General features: G+C 28.5%; 1 protein-coding gene across 3 annotated transcripts in view; it reads right to left on the bottom strand.

Moving 5' to 3' along the window:
• Positions 1 to 16,716, bottom strand: part of LOC107450480 (flavin-containing monooxygenase 5) — a 42,151-nt gene extending 25,435 nt beyond the window's left edge. The window contains exons 1-2 of one of the 3 annotated variants that reach the window (XM_043040649.2): positions 16,536 to 16,716; positions 13,678 to 13,738 (exon numbers count right to left, since the gene is read on the bottom strand). The gene's annotated coding sequence lies outside the window, so the exon portion shown is untranslated. Of the gene's footprint in view, positions 1 to 2,526; positions 2,694 to 13,677; positions 13,739 to 16,535 lie in introns of those variants that run through there. The other 2 variants (XM_043040648.2, XM_071187306.1) reach the window with 2 other exon arrangements.
• Between the last annotated feature and the right edge of the window lie 370 nt (positions 16,717 to 17,086).

The following is a 17,086-nucleotide window of genomic DNA, read 5'->3' as shown; positions in this document are numbered from 1 at the left end:
TATATATAGTACAAAAATTTAAGTTTAATTGCCCATTTGTTACTGGATATCCGATTTGGATTGAAAAAATCAACTGAACAAATTAATCTGATTAATATCTGTAGTTTATTAATTAGTAAAATTATGAAATACCTTATGAATCTATTATCTTTATCACAATAGCTAATAACGTAACACTACTAACTATAGCTCAAATTAAGTATCAAAACTTGCCTAAACCATAATAGTAATACTATAATAGTTATGCTATAATAGTAAAACCATAATAGTAACCTATAATAATAAATAGAAACCGGATACCCTAAAAGAGTGATCCACGTGATTATGTATACAATATGCCCATAAAATCATGTTGCACTTTTAAACCGGCCACACATCAAAAGTGCACTACGACTTAGGACACACTATATATTTACGAAACTAAAAACTTTTTCCGAAAGATAATTTTTTAAAGGTTAGATGACTAAAAATTTATTTTAAATAAAATTGAGATGCTTTTTAAACAACAGAGAGAAAAATAAATTCATTTCACTCTTTTATATTAATGATATTGATAAATGCAGCCCTTTGCAAACTATTTTATTTCATTTTATAACCGTTGTTGAACAGCCGACCCGATTTTGGGCTTACGACTACTAATGTTCAACTCCATAGCTTTGTAATTTTGAACCCAATCCAGAAGACAAGGAACTGCGGGATCAAGTATTGGGAGAAATTTGTCTTCATGGAGGATTGTTTGATGCCACTTACCCGCATTTGCGTAACAAGGAGAAGAAAACTACGAAACCCTCCCTGACGGCAAGAGGACTCTACTCCATGATTCGCCTTCTACTGAGGATAATTTGCGTCAGCAATGACTTTGGTAGGTGCGAGACTGGTGCGGAATTCGTATAAATCAGCCAGCGCTGCGATTCGAACCCAGTTCACCTTATTGGAAGGCGAACGCTCTATCACCTGAGCCATTACTGCTCTTTGCAAACTATTGTAGACAATTTCAGAAAGTAATCAGATCACAAAATTCCTTGAACCCAAACTGGTTCTAACTACAAATGGCGATACATTGTTCTCGGTCTATATTAGAAATGTATAAAAACTTCTTATTAAAGTACCCTGAATTATTTTATCGATTACTATTTAAAAATGATTCTGTTGTTCAAAGCTATGTATAAAGGAATTTAAATGAAACTTTTTTCTATACTGAGTAATGAAAGCAATGGAATGAAATTCGGAAGAATTTTTTTGAAAAAGGGAACTATAAGAATATTTAACCAAATGTCAATAATAAAAGGATTGTCAATAAATAATTGGAGCACATTAAAAGCAAAGTTTAATTTTATTAAGGGTTTAAAAGGAAAAAAAAGGAAAAATTTCTGTCAATCATAGAAAAGAATAGCTCGTACAACGCTTTCGATAGCTACATATTACTACCCTAACAGTTCTTTAAAAACTATAATAATGGTTCATTTTCTTTGCGTATTTCGCCAATTTTTAAATTTTATTTAAGAGCAAGTCGACCGATTCCTTTCAAAATGTACATTTTATCAAATAAAATTACGCAGATTAACCATTTAAAAATTTGTATCTCTTGCTATTAAATTTTTTTTGTCCATTAGTAAATTAAATTAAATTATAAAAATTTTAAAATAAATATTTTTTTTCGAGTTACAAATTTTATAATTCCTTGCAAAAGTTTTTTAATTTAATTTCAAGAGATATGGTAAAATATGCAAAAAGTAAAACTATCATGAAGGGGACTCAGCTTTAACCAGTTTTCTTGCCTAAACTATTGAGACCATACTTTCCAGATTGCGACTACCATATTTTGAATTTCAAGAATTTTAATATGTTGGGGGAAAAAAGAAGATATGTTGATTCAGAGAGAGTAGTTTTTTGCGCCTGAATTCATAACTTAAACTATCCTTATTATCTCAAATTAATGCGCATTTTTAAGGTTTGGTCCTTTAATATTGTGTTCTTAGTGCGGGATAATCCGACCATTTGATTAAAGGAGTACGTTTTTTTTATTTAGCTCTCTGTTCATTTTTAATAGGGTACAGTGAAAAAAAATCTATACGACCAAGTTTTGATGAAATTGAAACTTCTAAGTTTATCTAGTCTGGGAGAAATAAAAGTGTTTAGAATACTTATAAAAAATAAAAGTATAAAAGTTACAACAAAAAAAAAACTTTTTGTAAAAACATTTTACTGCTGTAACTTTTCCTACCATAGCAAACCCGGCCCTTTTATCTACGCTTGTCTATTAAAAGAGATTTTAGTATTTATAAATTTTCAATTTTTTAAAAAATCAAATGCACTGATTGAACATTCCCTCAAATTCTTTCAAATGCTTTAAATTCAAGGCAATTAGATCAAGTTGCAGTATGATACACAAAATTGAATCATAGCTTTTATAAATTTTACGGTCGAAAGAACTAAAACATTTTAAATCAGAACTCATTCTAAGCTCTTATCTTTTAATTTCGGTAATTTCAAAGCAATCTAGTATTCAAATAAAATTTTACTTACTTGCTTTTCAAAAATTCTGATATTGAAATCTAATCATATTAAATTTTAACAACAAACTATTTAAGGAAACAAATAAGATACCAATAAAATAAATTTTGAAAAAACATTGAAAAAATAACCAGATACTAATATATTTAAAGAACACTTTACTAATTTTAAACACATCTACTTCATATCAAGTTATTGAGGAAACGGTGGTACGATGAAATTTGTCACAAGGTTCCGGATATCACATGATAATTCAATGAACTTATCTCTTTATGAAAGATTAGTCACCCTAGGTTAAAGCAGAGCTACTGTTTTGTTTACCAACTTCAATTGCTCGATATTTTATAGGAGGTAGTTTCGTTTTGCAGACCTTAATAATAAAAGGTTTAACTAAATATTTGTATAAAAATACTTGGATAAAAATGTTTAATAATTGTAATTTCAGATACATTTTTCAAAATTCTTAATATCTGAATTTCTGTGTCTGAAGTCAGTCTGAATTACCTCTTCTCTAAAAATTGTCATCATAAAACGTTCGAACGTTTCGAAACAGTGAGGTTTTAAAAAATAAATGCAAAAAACATTACTTTTTAAAGACTTAATAGGCAACCAATTTCCTGCATAGATTAATTTAAATATTTTGAGTATAAACTCAGAAGTTTGTCTTTTTAGGAGATATTTTCTTTTCAAAAGCTCGCTGGCGCTACAGCCCGTGAAGGACCAAGACCTATGTGTCCACCCCAGTTTTCTTGACATTGGGCACTAGGACTCAGATGTTTCGATTGGGTGGTCAGCCGAATTCGGGACACCCAGGGTTTCATGCCCCTTCATGCTTGGTACTCATTTTATCGACCCGCTGAAGGGATGAAAGACTGAGTCAACCTAGCCCCGTGTAAGGATTGAACCTAGGACCTGTGGCACTTAAGCGCAACCACTCAATTACCGGCGTCCTTATAAAATAACATAAAAATACAATATTTCATTAAATATTTCGTTGCACATATTTGATGCAATCGCTTTGAACTTAATAGTGATATAAAAATTAGTTTTTTTTTCAACTCTTCATATGTTTTAATTTATGAATATGTGTATGATGCAATTTTAGTATTTGAAATTATCATTTAACCAACATTTTAAATCTCTAAAAATTTGTATTCAAGCTCTTGTAAAAAAATCTTTACAAAAAACCATTAACAATATTTAAACCAGTCCGAATGATTGCTTCGCTAACAATTTTGATTCATTAAACTTCAAATAAGGTTATAATTTAGAAATAAATGTAAAAGGTACGAGTAACTTTTTTGTAAAGACTTTCTAGTATGCAAACTAATTCACCAGAGCATTTTTGATTCTCCTAAATGACTGCAATGTTTGTCTACATCTGTGCCGCATCAAATTTTATTTACTTTTTAATAAATGAATTTTGTTTAACCCCTTGCCAGGGTCGCCGGAATCCATTTCGAGCAACTACTACGTGCATTATTTGTGATGCCCGAACTGACTTCGGGCAGGAGCAAAATTAACCTTTCTATTTTGTGAAGCCCGAGCTGGGTTCGTTTCTGCCTTTTAGTATACTTAATTTACTATTTTCCAAATAGATGGCATTAGTGGTCTTAGTTTTTCACCGATTACGACTTCAGTCGAGGGAGGGAAATGCTTGCTTGTTTGTTTGTTCATTTACGTCGCACTAGAGCTGCACAATGGGGAATTGGCGACGGTCTGGGAAACATCCCTGAAGATGATCCGAAGACATGCCATCACAATTTTGATCCTCTGCAGAGGGAATGGCACCCCAGCTTCGGTAGCCCGACGACCTGCACGTGAAGTCGAGCACTTTACGGTAGAACAGTTTAACGAGGACCAATACCGCACACCCTCGGTCCCTACGCAGGCTGATCCAAGTGGTCACCCACCCGCACACTGACCGCAGCCAGTGATGCTTGACTTCGGTGATCTGCTGGGAACCGCGTCTTAACGATCAGTCCACTGCGGGACGGGAGGGAAATGTGGGCGGGGGTTTGGGATTTACCATACTGCAAAAGATTTGTAAAATGCATGTAGTGAAAATCATATTGTTGTGTTTTTATATTATATTTTACTAGTAATATTTTATTTAGCTACAAAAATTTTTTTAATTTGCTCTAATTGATAAAGATGTGTGTGTAATCCATTACTTTTTTATGTGTATGTAAAAATTATAAATACAGTAGTTATTGCATTTAAAATTTTAGTTCTGTAATAAAAAACCATTTTCTAACTTTTATAATAATATAAAGAACAAAATTAAACAGTCAAAAAATTTTCCATTTTTTGTCCATTTTTCTAAAATATGTCACTGTTAAGGGATTAAAGGAAAAAATAAAATTTTCATGAAACAAACTTTTGAAATTACCATTTCATAAATATTTTAAAATAACTAAATTTGCTTAAAAGTTTTTTTTTTTAAAAAAAAAAAAGCTTTAATTAAAATTCTTTTTCAAAATATAAACTGCTACGAATTAATTTTTCCTCAGAAAATGTTTAATCCTAAAACATTAGAACGCTACTCAAAAGTGAGGTTTCAGAAATAAATATTAAGAAATGAATGACTTTTTTAAAAACTTCTCAATATGCATACAAATTCATAATATCAATTTTGATTCACCCAAATGACGCATACTTCGAAAATGTTTGACTTCACCTTGGCCGCATCTTGCATTTGCTTCAGGAAGTCGGTAAATAATTAGATACGAACGTAGAGAAAAACCTGATTTGAATATCTGAAGTTAGGCCATACTTTCGAAAGAGAGAAGAAATCATACTTACTCACGAGAAAGTTATTTTAGTGACGCAAAGATATATTATAATAAGGTAAAAATCGAAATTCACTGCATTAATATTAAGTTCAAAGAACATTTTTAACTGAATTTCTAGATGCATAACGTAAACTAAAGCGTGATTATTAGACTCTGAAACTGGATCAAGTTAACATCTCGAAAACTGGAGGCGCTAATCTCAAACGAGAACTCAAGGTAAATAATATCACACGGTGATTTAAACCAAGTCTTTAAGAAAACATAAAAGAAAGAAAATTATATAGAAGAAGGGTTGATCATAGGCGTGTTTTAAAACCACTTACCCTCTGAAAGGTTAGGTATAAGTTATGTAAGTTGAACACTAGGTCTTTCCACCACGTAACAGAAGAAATGCAAGTTTTTTTTAAAAAAATTGTTAAACTAAATGGTATCTTTAACAATTACATACTTGTAAATTAAGTAAAAAAAAAAACAGCATGTAGAGTTATAGTAAACTACAACTTACTGCTCCTCAATAATTGTGGACTTTCGGACATTTTGTTTATGTAGACTTTAGATCAGGATGATATGTATTATGTCAAATTAAATTGTTTACAAAATGTACAAAAATTTTCAAATTCCATACGATTTGCGATGAGCCTAATTTACTTGAATTTATCTTCATTTACTTTCTTTAAATTTAACTTCATCAAGAGATCAGCCTTCCTACTTTCTATTTAAAATTCAGAAGACTTTTGAATTGATGGATTACATTTTTTTTTAAATTTATTTCTTTGATATAATCATTTTTTTTTTTAACTTCGCGTATTATGCATTGAAAATTTATGCCATAATTCTTATTGGAAATACCATATTTATATCCAAATTTAGTGAAAATATTTAATGAAAACGAGACTCGAAACAGATACTTACAATTGATTGATATAAGTACCGAAACTTCCGGGGTCAAAGAACATCGTAGGAAGACAGGTGAATTAAGAATAAGATAAAGACGAACAAGATTTAAAATGACCAAACACTACCCACAAGTCTTGAAAGGACATGGATTGTTAAAAGTCGACCTCAAAAAGGTTATTGTTCCGAAATCAAATTTTTGAAGCTTTAAAAAAAAAATAATAATTCCCCTTCCGGAAAAATTTAAATTCAAATTTTACGGAATATCATAAATTAGGGTCATCTGACCCACCAAAGGCTGGGGGAAACTTTCGTTGCAAAAGATCTTAGCAATTAATAACTCTTATAAAATATTTCTTCAATATTTAAAGTAAAAGTTAAAGTGATAGTTAATTTTAAGTAAAAGTTAAAGTTATAAGAAAATAAATAGCTAACCAATATTTAGATATTTTCATAAAATAAAAAAGAAACTAATAAATTCAAAGCAGTAGAAATTCCACAAATAGGAATCAATAATGAAATATAATAATAAAGACAAATATACTGGTTCGAATATAATAAAGAACATCGATTTTCCCTATTGTATTAATTTCTTATTATTTAAGTCAAATTACATTTTTCCTCATCTACTTGCTTTTTTTTAATACATATTTATTTTACAATAAAGAAATTTGATACTTTGGATTTCTACATTTGAAAATAATTCTAAATTCAGTTTAAAATTATTTTCTTGTATTTGGTTACAGCTAAATACAATACAAAACGCATTCATTAAAATATTTTTTTCTCACATTTTGACAGGATATTTTCTACTTTTTTAACGGGTAAGCGCCAAACACTAATATTTATTTAAGGCAAATTATTAAAAAAAATACTAATATTAAAAATTAAAAGGAAAAAACATTTCGAGGTTAGACGATTTTAATGGTTGTTTTGTTGACCTACAACTAGTATCCGATCTATAAATGCATACATTTTATCACCTAAATAGCATTTATCAAATCAAGGTTCGAACTATCGATGCTTTTGATATTAAATACATTTTAAGATTTATCTTAATAGTCATATATATTTGTTTGAATTGCAATTAAACTAAATATTGCAGGGGTGATTTAAATTTATTCGAGGTTCAAATAAATAAAAGAAAAAGAGTTAGAATAATGAATTCCTTAAGTTAAATATAAATAAAAAATCTTTTGTATATAATGAGTTGCAGTACGTAAAAAGTTTGAAACAATGCTTATAATTGAGTTATAAATAAACCTTGAAAAAGTTTATAATTGAAAGCTTAAATAAAAAGTAATAACCAGTATCTCAAAAAAATTTAATTTCCCTACCGTAAATAATTATAGCAAACGAGAACTTTCATTGTATTTAAGAATAGTTTAGCACTTTACAATTTAAAATATATAACAATAAATATTTTACAGAAATGCATTCTGTTTATGTCTAAACGCTTTTACTCGCTATTGTTTTTTTCCCTGTAGGTCTACAATTTTATTTTGAGTTATCAAATTAATTCGTTGAATAAAAAAATGTTATACAAGCCTTTTTAAAATAGATATTGAATTCTAAAAAATATTACTTTTTCATCTGAAATTATAAAATATTAAAAAGGCTCTAAAAAACCTAATAAAGCAAAAAATGTTAGTCTTTAAAATGTGTTCCATTCAAAAAAAATATAATAATATTAATAAATAAAGCAAAGAAATAAACCAGAATTTCTAAATAGCAAAGGTTGAAAAATTAAAGACAAAAAAGATATGCAATTTGGGAAATGTTAATTGGGTATAATCAAATACACTAATGGTCACGAACATATTGTATTCAGTTAGAGTTATTTTAAAAGCATGTACTTATTTCCTTAATCTTACCTTAAAAAGGATAACGGCACCCCCTTTGAAAGCATTTAGCAAACAAGCCAGGCAAAAAGTATTACATTTCCTGGTATTTTTCTTTACCTCATTGAGTTTTCTAATTTTAACTTCAAACGCAACAACAATCAATCAAATATTCGAAGATTTCAAAAAAAGAATTCTTAACCTCTTCAGACTAATGTTTACAATTCAAAAACACTATCAATTGAAGATTATTTTTTTACAAATCAAAAATTACATGGATGAAATTTTAAAAAAGAAAAAAAAAAAACGTTCTTTACACTTTTCAAGACGACCGAGTCAATAAATGCATTCGTAAAGAATCGGGAGGGAAGAAATAGTTTGGAGAGATTCCTGGCAACTACTTTGAACCTTGTTTCTTTACTTAACTAACCGTTAAAAGAATATAAAATTTCATTAGAATGACATTGGAAGCAAACTAATACAGAAATACTGTCAAGAACGCCCACCTTTGATATATATTTTTAGAATCCTCTTTAAGATGAAAAGAAAGCACACACAGTGGTCTTCTCAAATTAATATTTTAACGGGAATAAAGCACAAACGTCATCGAAATCTTGAAAATGATAATTAAGGAAGGAGGTAGAACAGAACATCAAATTCCTGTTTAATTGTCCGTTGAGGCTTGATGGTATTTCAAATAATTTCTTTTCAATTCCTCTGTTTCGCACAACAATCAAGCTAGCTTTAGTATATCGGTCTTGAATTCTGATGGACCAGATTTCGATAGGATATTTGTTTTACTAGTTTAAATATTAATTTGCGACCTCTTCCTCAATACGTATGCTTTTCTATCTTCATTTTTATGAAATGTTCTAAAATGTATATTAATACAAGCCCTTATGAAGCACTTTGTTTAATCGTATTATGACATTTCAACAACATTACGGAACCCTTATCCTACTGGGGAAAGAAATTAATCTTCTAATACCTTTAAAATTCGATTAAATGTAGAGTTTATAAACACATTAGAGAGAGGTATACTTTTGACCACAATTAGTAACCAAAAAATAATAAATGAAAAAGATGCAGGTAGGTATTTTATTTACGTCACACTAGGGCTGCACGATGGGCTATTGGCGACCGTCTGGGAAACATCCTTGGGGAAGATCCGAAGACATGCCCTCTTTTTTTGATCCTCGGCAGAGGGGTTGGCTCCTCTGCTTTGGTAGCTCGACGACCTGCACGCGAAGTCAAGCACGTTACGGTAGAACAGTTTCACGAGGACCGATACCGTGCATCCTTGGTCCTTACGCAGGCTGATCAAAGTGGTCACCCACCCGCTTACTAACCATATCCAGTGATGCTTGACTTCGGTGTTTTACTCTGTGCCGTATCTTTACGATTAGTCTATTGCGGGACAAAATAAAATGGAAATCAATCCTGCTTATATATATAAACCAAAAAAATTTATTTCCCTCTAAATAGGTTATAAATTGAAAATAATTACAGATATATTCAAATAAGATTTTTTTAAAGAAAAGAAAGTTCTTTTTAATGAAAAGAAAGATATAATTATAAACATTAACTGATTTTTAATTTTGCATATTTTGAAATAGAAAAACTAAATATTGAAACTGTTCATGGGTTTCTAAACTAATTTAAAACTTACTACTTCAAGCGTAAAAAGGTCAAACGCCATTGAACAATGATAAACAAAACAACGTATCAAAACAATGCTGCATCTTTTTTTTTATTTTTTTTTTTGTTTAAAAGCTGTTTTGAACTATGGCAAGAAGTAGAGCAGACATTTATTAACTTCCAAACAGGTGTTTAAATTTTACATCGTATATCACACGTAAAATCCAATTTATGGTTTAACAATGTTAAACATAGAATTGAATGTTAGTTTAGCGGGAACAAAGTAGCTAAGTTAAGGGATGCTCAATAATGGATTAAACCAATCTCTTGCACAGATAAAGTTGGTAAAGAAAAAAAAAATTAATTGGCGAATAATTTTTAACGTACTTATTTCAGTTCAAGGTTTAGAGCAACTGAACTATAATAGACTTTAAATAAGTATTATAAAACTTGAACTTCGGTAATATTTGTTAAAAATTAGGTATAGTGATCCATCTTACCAACCTAGATAGAAGACTAAGATTATCTTGAAACAATAGCGGAATTAGCCAGTTCAATACGCTTTTTTTTGGGGGGGGGGGTGAATCGTGCCATCCTTATTACAAGTCTAAATAGCCAATATGCATGTTCAATACTTTTTGAGATATGACGATTTAAAAGATATCAATGCTTAAATGATAAAATGTAACATTGTAATAGATATATCTCAGGGAATGTTTAAATGTTTAGTTATATGTCCTGCTAACTTGACTTTGATGTTTTGACAAATCAAAAACATTTTTAGTATTTGGTATTTTCTAAAAAAAGCACCATTATAATTTTTTTTGTGAAATTTCATTCCATTAATTAGACTAACGTTTTTGATAGGACTCAGTTAAAAAATTTAAAGATTTTATTTTGATATAAACTTTTTTGAGATGGCTCAAAAAATATTGGAAAAATTTTTCGAAATCTATAAGTCATTAACAGTAGGTAGGTTGAATGGAGACTTAAGGCAAAGGAGCCAGAAGCGACTATAATACACTAAATTTTACTAAATCAAAAGGATTTGAAACTAAGTTACATTCAAATATGAATTTTATAACAAATAGAAGGAAGAACAAATGGGTACATTGTGGATGTGAAAATTGGTATTTACCAGAAGTTGAAGACTAAAATTCTTTGAAATACACATTGTTTTTTTAAGTATTTTTTTCACACAAAAACAAGACTTTATTTTCATATCCACAAAATTATGAGTAAAATTCACAAAAACGAACCTTCTACTTAAGCCTAAAATACCCTGGTTGAGAACAAAAGCCATTTCAGAAATTCTGTTGCCACTAGAGAGTATTCTAGAGATCAATTTAAGTCCTTTTTCACAATATTGGTTTCGGTAATTATAAGCACAATTTCAATCAGTAGAAATAATTGGGTTTTATAAGTAATATAAACAATGAGAAGCCATTAAAAGTCCATTATAATACAAATTTTTAACTCGATGAGTAGGCGGAATGCGTTTATTGGGTTTTTATAAATAATATAAACAATTAGAAACTATAAAATGTACATCATAATACAGATTTTGAACCCGATGATCAGACGTAATGCGTCAATTGGGTTTTTATAAACACAAACAATTAGAAGCCATTAAAAGAACATTATAAGGCAAAATTTAGAACACGATGATCAGGCGGAATGCATAAAAAAGTTTATTTTCCGATGAGTATCAAAGCAGACAATAATCTAGGAAGTAAATATTCTCAGGAAATCTTGATAATGGTGAAGGTGAACGTAGTGTAAACATTTTATGTTTGGATACGCAACAATGTACTCACTCAAAAAATAAATTTAGGTCACGCTACAAGGACTATTAAATTATTGCCGGTAAAGAAATAATACCACTATCAAAATTGCATATTTATTAAGGAGAAAAAAATAAATTGAAAATTGCATTCGTAATAAGCTGGGACTAATAATACTGTTTATCGATTCCATACTAGTGTCAACCATTGGAATAAATCAAAAAATACCAAAATGGAAAAAGAAATTTCGAAGAACCGAAATAAGGATAAAAATGGAGAAGTCTTACGGAGAATAAACAAGTTAGAATGAATTAAAAAACTTGCAGAAATTGATGAGACATTATCATGAATACAACTAAACTAATTTATCGTATTTTAGTTGAGTATACAGTATTGTTTCTATTCAAAATAAGATTTTTTTTGTGTTTAATAACTTTCTTTTATTACATTTGGTTTTGCAATCTAGCAATAATATGTAACNCTTACGGAGAATAAACAAGTTAGAATGAATTAAAAAACTTGCAGAAATTGATGAGACATAATCATGAATACAACTAAACTAATTTATCGTATTTTAGTTGAGTATACAGTATTGTTGCTATTCAAAATAAGATTTTTTTTGTGTTTAATAACTTTCTTTTATTACATTTGGTTTTGCAATCTAGCAATAATATGTAACTTGGCGAACAAAAAACAAGATATTACAAGATATGTAACGAGTAATTAGTGAATATTACAGAAAAATATATGATCAACCGCAATTAAAAATGCATTTTTCAATGCTTTTAATTATTGAATTAAATGACATAGGATTTAACGGATCTCACAAATTTTCAAAAGTAAAAATGGAAATAAAATGTTATTTCAATTTATTTTTAAATTCTTTTTTTTAACAAAAAAATATGTTTGTAGGATAATTCTTTGTTTTCTTATCAATCCAAACGCTTAAGTTGTTTCTCATAAAAAGAAATTTCCCAATTAGTATTAAACACATTTACTAACAATGATAAATTTTAGGATTTTTGGGCAACCCATGAAAAGAGTGGACTTTTCAAGTTTTGTTTATGCATTTCTAATTTTTTTGGGATAATTGAATCTTTTAAAAAATCAATCCATTTTATAGTTCAGCAGTTTTAATGTAAATAGAGAATAACTATTTATTGGCAATTTTTTCAAAGACTCATTTTGAACTGTATTCATTTTTGCAAACTATGTTTATTTTCTTAAACATGCATTTTGTCCAGTTTCAAAGATAAAAAATTCACCCATATATTTAACAAATACTCTCAGAAGGGGAAATAGATCGACCACTGCTATTTTGAGAAATTTGACTTCCTACTTTGACTTTGACATTGAAATTTGACTTTGCGTTTTGAATAATAGAAGATCCCTCTATGAACGTTTTACCTTTTTCTTCTATGAAAGCCTATCGAAATTCCTTGATTAGAAAACAAAATTTGATGATAAGTAAGGACCCCCCCCCCTTTTTATCGAAATCAACTTTTATCTGGTTAGAAAGTTCTAGGTAATATAGAGTAGCATGACGGACAATTAAAGAATTCTATGGGAGTGACCACAAACCACAATTTCCGGGAACTACCTTTATTTAAATCTTAATAAATTTTAATTTTGCGGTCACACTTATGGTATAATGAAGAAATAAAAGAGATGTTTACATATTGTTTGTAACTAATTACCAGTAAACCTCATTTAAACACACTTCGTTAATTTTAGGGATTATCCCGAGAAGGTGGGGAAGCAATTTAAACTGTGACCTTAACGTATAGAGGATAAAGCGATTCTCAAACAAATGGTAGACCTACATAAGCATGAAGTCTAAACAATGAGAGAGGAAAATAGGCCATTCGAATCGGATGCAAATAGTTGACATGATTGGCACCGTGGTGTAAGATGTATAGAAATTATGCAAATAAAAATGTCATCTAATGTATTCTGTTGGGCAGAAAATTTTTTAGATGTTGATAAATGTTCCTAAGATTTATTTTCCTATCAAAAAAATTATGTTTTGCATTATTAATTTTTATTACAAAAATACGTGAAATTTTCGGATTTTTTTTTCAGGGTGAATTAAAAGTTATTTCGAAAATTAAATCGATTACAAAGATTCAATATATAAACATTTAAGAATCTACAAAAATAATTGTTTCATAAAAGTAATTACAAATGCGTTTATCTAACAATGTCGCTTACCAGGATATGGTACCGTTTCTAAAGTCCGCATGGGGTGGTTTCCGGGTGTATATCACCCTTTCTGAAATTTCAAGTTCTATTTTCAGAAAAAAGGATAAAGTGAATTTAATGGGAAAAAAGATAATTTCAATGAAACACTTTCTAAGCAAATTTTTTTTTAAATTATTTGTAATTTTAGCGCATAGTTTAATAATTTAAAATGAACTCTTCCGAAAGTTTTGGTTGAGAATGAAATAAGCTTAGCCTTTTTAATTTTTTTAAAAACCTTTATTACGTCAGTATGTTTACTAGGAGCATTCTTGACTAGGTATTCTTTTGGTTTTGAGAAAAAATTTATTCTGAGAAAAACCGAAGCCGCTTAAAGTTAACCGATTACACTCCGATTAAGTCATAGAATTTTCTTTTTTTTTTTTAAAAAAAAGTATATTTAAACGAATAAAAGACTCATAATAATCTGACATGAGAATTGCCTGAATTATGATTACCACTAAATCGCATTTACACTTTCAAGTTCTGTTTTATTTGTATTAGAATTAATAAAAATTTTAATTATTATTTAACAGGTTTAGTCTCAAAATATTATTCATTGCAGAGAGTAAGTGAATGATCAAAAACAAACTGGTCAAAAAAATTGTTTAAAAAGCACAATTTTGTATCTGTGAAAATTAACTTTACCGGTCAGCGATAAAAGATTGAAATATTTTACTGGTTCTTCGAGTTCGAATCAAAATAATTTTCTTAATTTTTATTTGTGGAAATCTGCATATTCTATAATCCTCATATGTTGTACAGAAGTAGTTATACAGTTTTCAGAAATTTTCAGGCCCATGTATAACCTTTAATTCCAAATTTTTTTTTTTAAATTACCAATTTAGAACATACAATTTCAAAGTTTTGATAATGTGTAGAAAAATTTAATTAATGCTACAAGGAGCTTTTCAACTAAATAAGCGATAGAAATAAGACTTTTTTTATAAAAAAAAAAATTAGCATTGAAATTCATATGCTAATATTAGCAAAAGTTGTTTTGAAATTTTAAAAAAAAAACTACGGAGATTTCGACTAACATCTATTTTCAATTATTATACATCTCTTTTTGAAAGTTAAAGTTAAGAGTATCTTGTTCATTAACCTAATGTTAATAACCGAGGCATTTTCGCTAAAATCAGAAATTCATCATAAAAAGTTAGACAATATTTAAAGTTATTATTATTATATCAAAAATTAGGCAATATACAAACTCTTTGTAACAGTAGAATATAAGCTTACATATTATGGTGTTAATTATTCTATGAAACGTAAAAAATTTTATTCTTAGTCTACAGGCCGAAACATGTAAAAGCTGATATTTTAATAATTTGTTTACATAATCTGTCGGCTAAAACAAAAAGATTGTCATTAATTCACCAACATGATAGAATTAAAAATTAAGCTAATTTTCAAATATAAAAGTAGTAAGGAAAATAGACTAATTTTAAAGCATTGTTAGCTTATAATAAGTACATTGAGAGGGAGAGAAGACTGGACATTTTGCTATTAATAAATTTACATTTAGTCTCCTAGCTATCTAGACTATTTTGTTATTTTATTTAGAAATTTCATTTTAGTCTGTCATCTATCTAGGCTATTTTGTTATTTTATTTATTAATTTGATATTAGTTTGCCAACTATTAGAACAATTTTAAAACGTTTGCTTTTAATTACGTAGATAACACATACAACTGTAACTTTCAGAGTATTATTGTTTAACTCCTGTCTTAACAGTAAGAGGATATATATAAAACAATCGCAGAAAGAAAAAAAAATATGTGATTAATCATTGATGAGTTACTGGATTTATCAGAATAAGATCACACAGAACAATATGCTTGAAATATTTGATTTTCTTGATTTAACTTTTATAAAGGGGAAAAAGGACTGAATCTTTAATTGATAAAACAAAAAAGGAAAGGGGGAAAATATAACTTTCAACACCATAACAAATAACAGGTAAAGTTAAACGTGAATGTGACATATTTAAAAAGGTGCTAGGTGATTTATTCCCAGATTTAGGTACAATAAATAAAGATACTAAGATTAATCTAATTTTTGAAAATCTTGCCAATCTTTTTAGTAAACAATAAGCTTAAATAAAAAAATATATGCAAACGATTAATTTTAGAAACGTTTTCCATTATTTTTTTTAATCTTTGGAATTTGAATTAAATGTAATGCTCATTTCCAGTTTGAAATTGTTATAAACATACAATCATAACATGTTAAAAAAAGAAAAATTTTTTTGACAGATCTTTGTACTTTCAACAGAACGTAAATGTTAAAGTGGTCTATAATAAATTGACATTTTCTGATACTTGATTTAAAATTCACAACAATTCAGTAGGTGAATGAAATATAAAAAAACAGTATAATATGCTTAGTACTTATTAAAAATTTTGGAAGTTACAGCTTGGTCGGGTGACAAAAGAAGTTTGTAAAATTTTATAAACAATTCGTAAAGTTTAATAAAGAAAATTTCAATATATATATATATATATATATATANTATATATATTGATTTGACAGGCAGAACATAATTATTTATATTTTATATCAAATTTTAAGCATTAGAATTCTTTTTTTTTCAGCAGTAATATTTTCTGCGAAAATGACAAGAATCACCACAAATCAACGTCAGGAAATAATTGGCGAAAAATCGAATAACATAAATATAAACATGTTCCGCAAGTTTTTTTTTTTTAAAAAAAAAATAAGATTCTAAACAAGATTCTTCGTTGAACAATAATCACAAAGTTTTAATTTATATTTTGAAAAAAAAAAGAGGGGAAAAAATATTGTTAATATTGAGAAGGTTCACTTACCGAAATGATAAAACAAATAGTGAATCACAACGCCGAATTAACACATGCTTTCACGGAGGAAGTTAATTCATAACTGCTGCAAAGGACAAGTGCACTAAGTTAGTCAGACGATACCGAACTTTGACAACTAAACAATTTCCAAGTCTAACTTTTAAAATCGACTGTGCTGCCATCTAGAGGGATATAATAAATCAAAATAACTCATCCTTTTATTTAGTAAATAAAAGCGGAAGGAAGAACCGAAGTTCACATTATTTGGAATTATGATTGCGTCACTTAAGTGTGACTCATCGTGCTAGTTTTATTTGATCGATGAAATGAGATAAACACTGAAAATTCTCACTTACAGAAGGAAAATTTCTGTAAATCAATTAAGAATGACTAATAGACAATGTTATATGAATTTATTACGTCAAAGATAATTATAATTGTGTTTTTAAATTAGTGCAATTTACCTTTTTTTCCGCCCTAAAACATTGACACAGAATGTATTTTATTCTAATCAGGAATTATTATTTCTTTTTTAATCTCAAAATTATTTTTCAAATTTC

Source organism: Parasteatoda tepidariorum, chromosome X1 (genome assembly GCF_043381705.1).
Source record: "Parasteatoda tepidariorum isolate YZ-2023 chromosome X1, CAS_Ptep_4.0, whole genome shotgun sequence".
Taxonomy (NCBI): domain Eukaryota; kingdom Metazoa; phylum Arthropoda; class Arachnida; order Araneae; family Theridiidae; genus Parasteatoda; species Parasteatoda tepidariorum.
The sequence above is the reverse complement of the archived record's forward strand: the minus strand, read 5'-3'. Positions and strand labels throughout refer to the sequence as shown.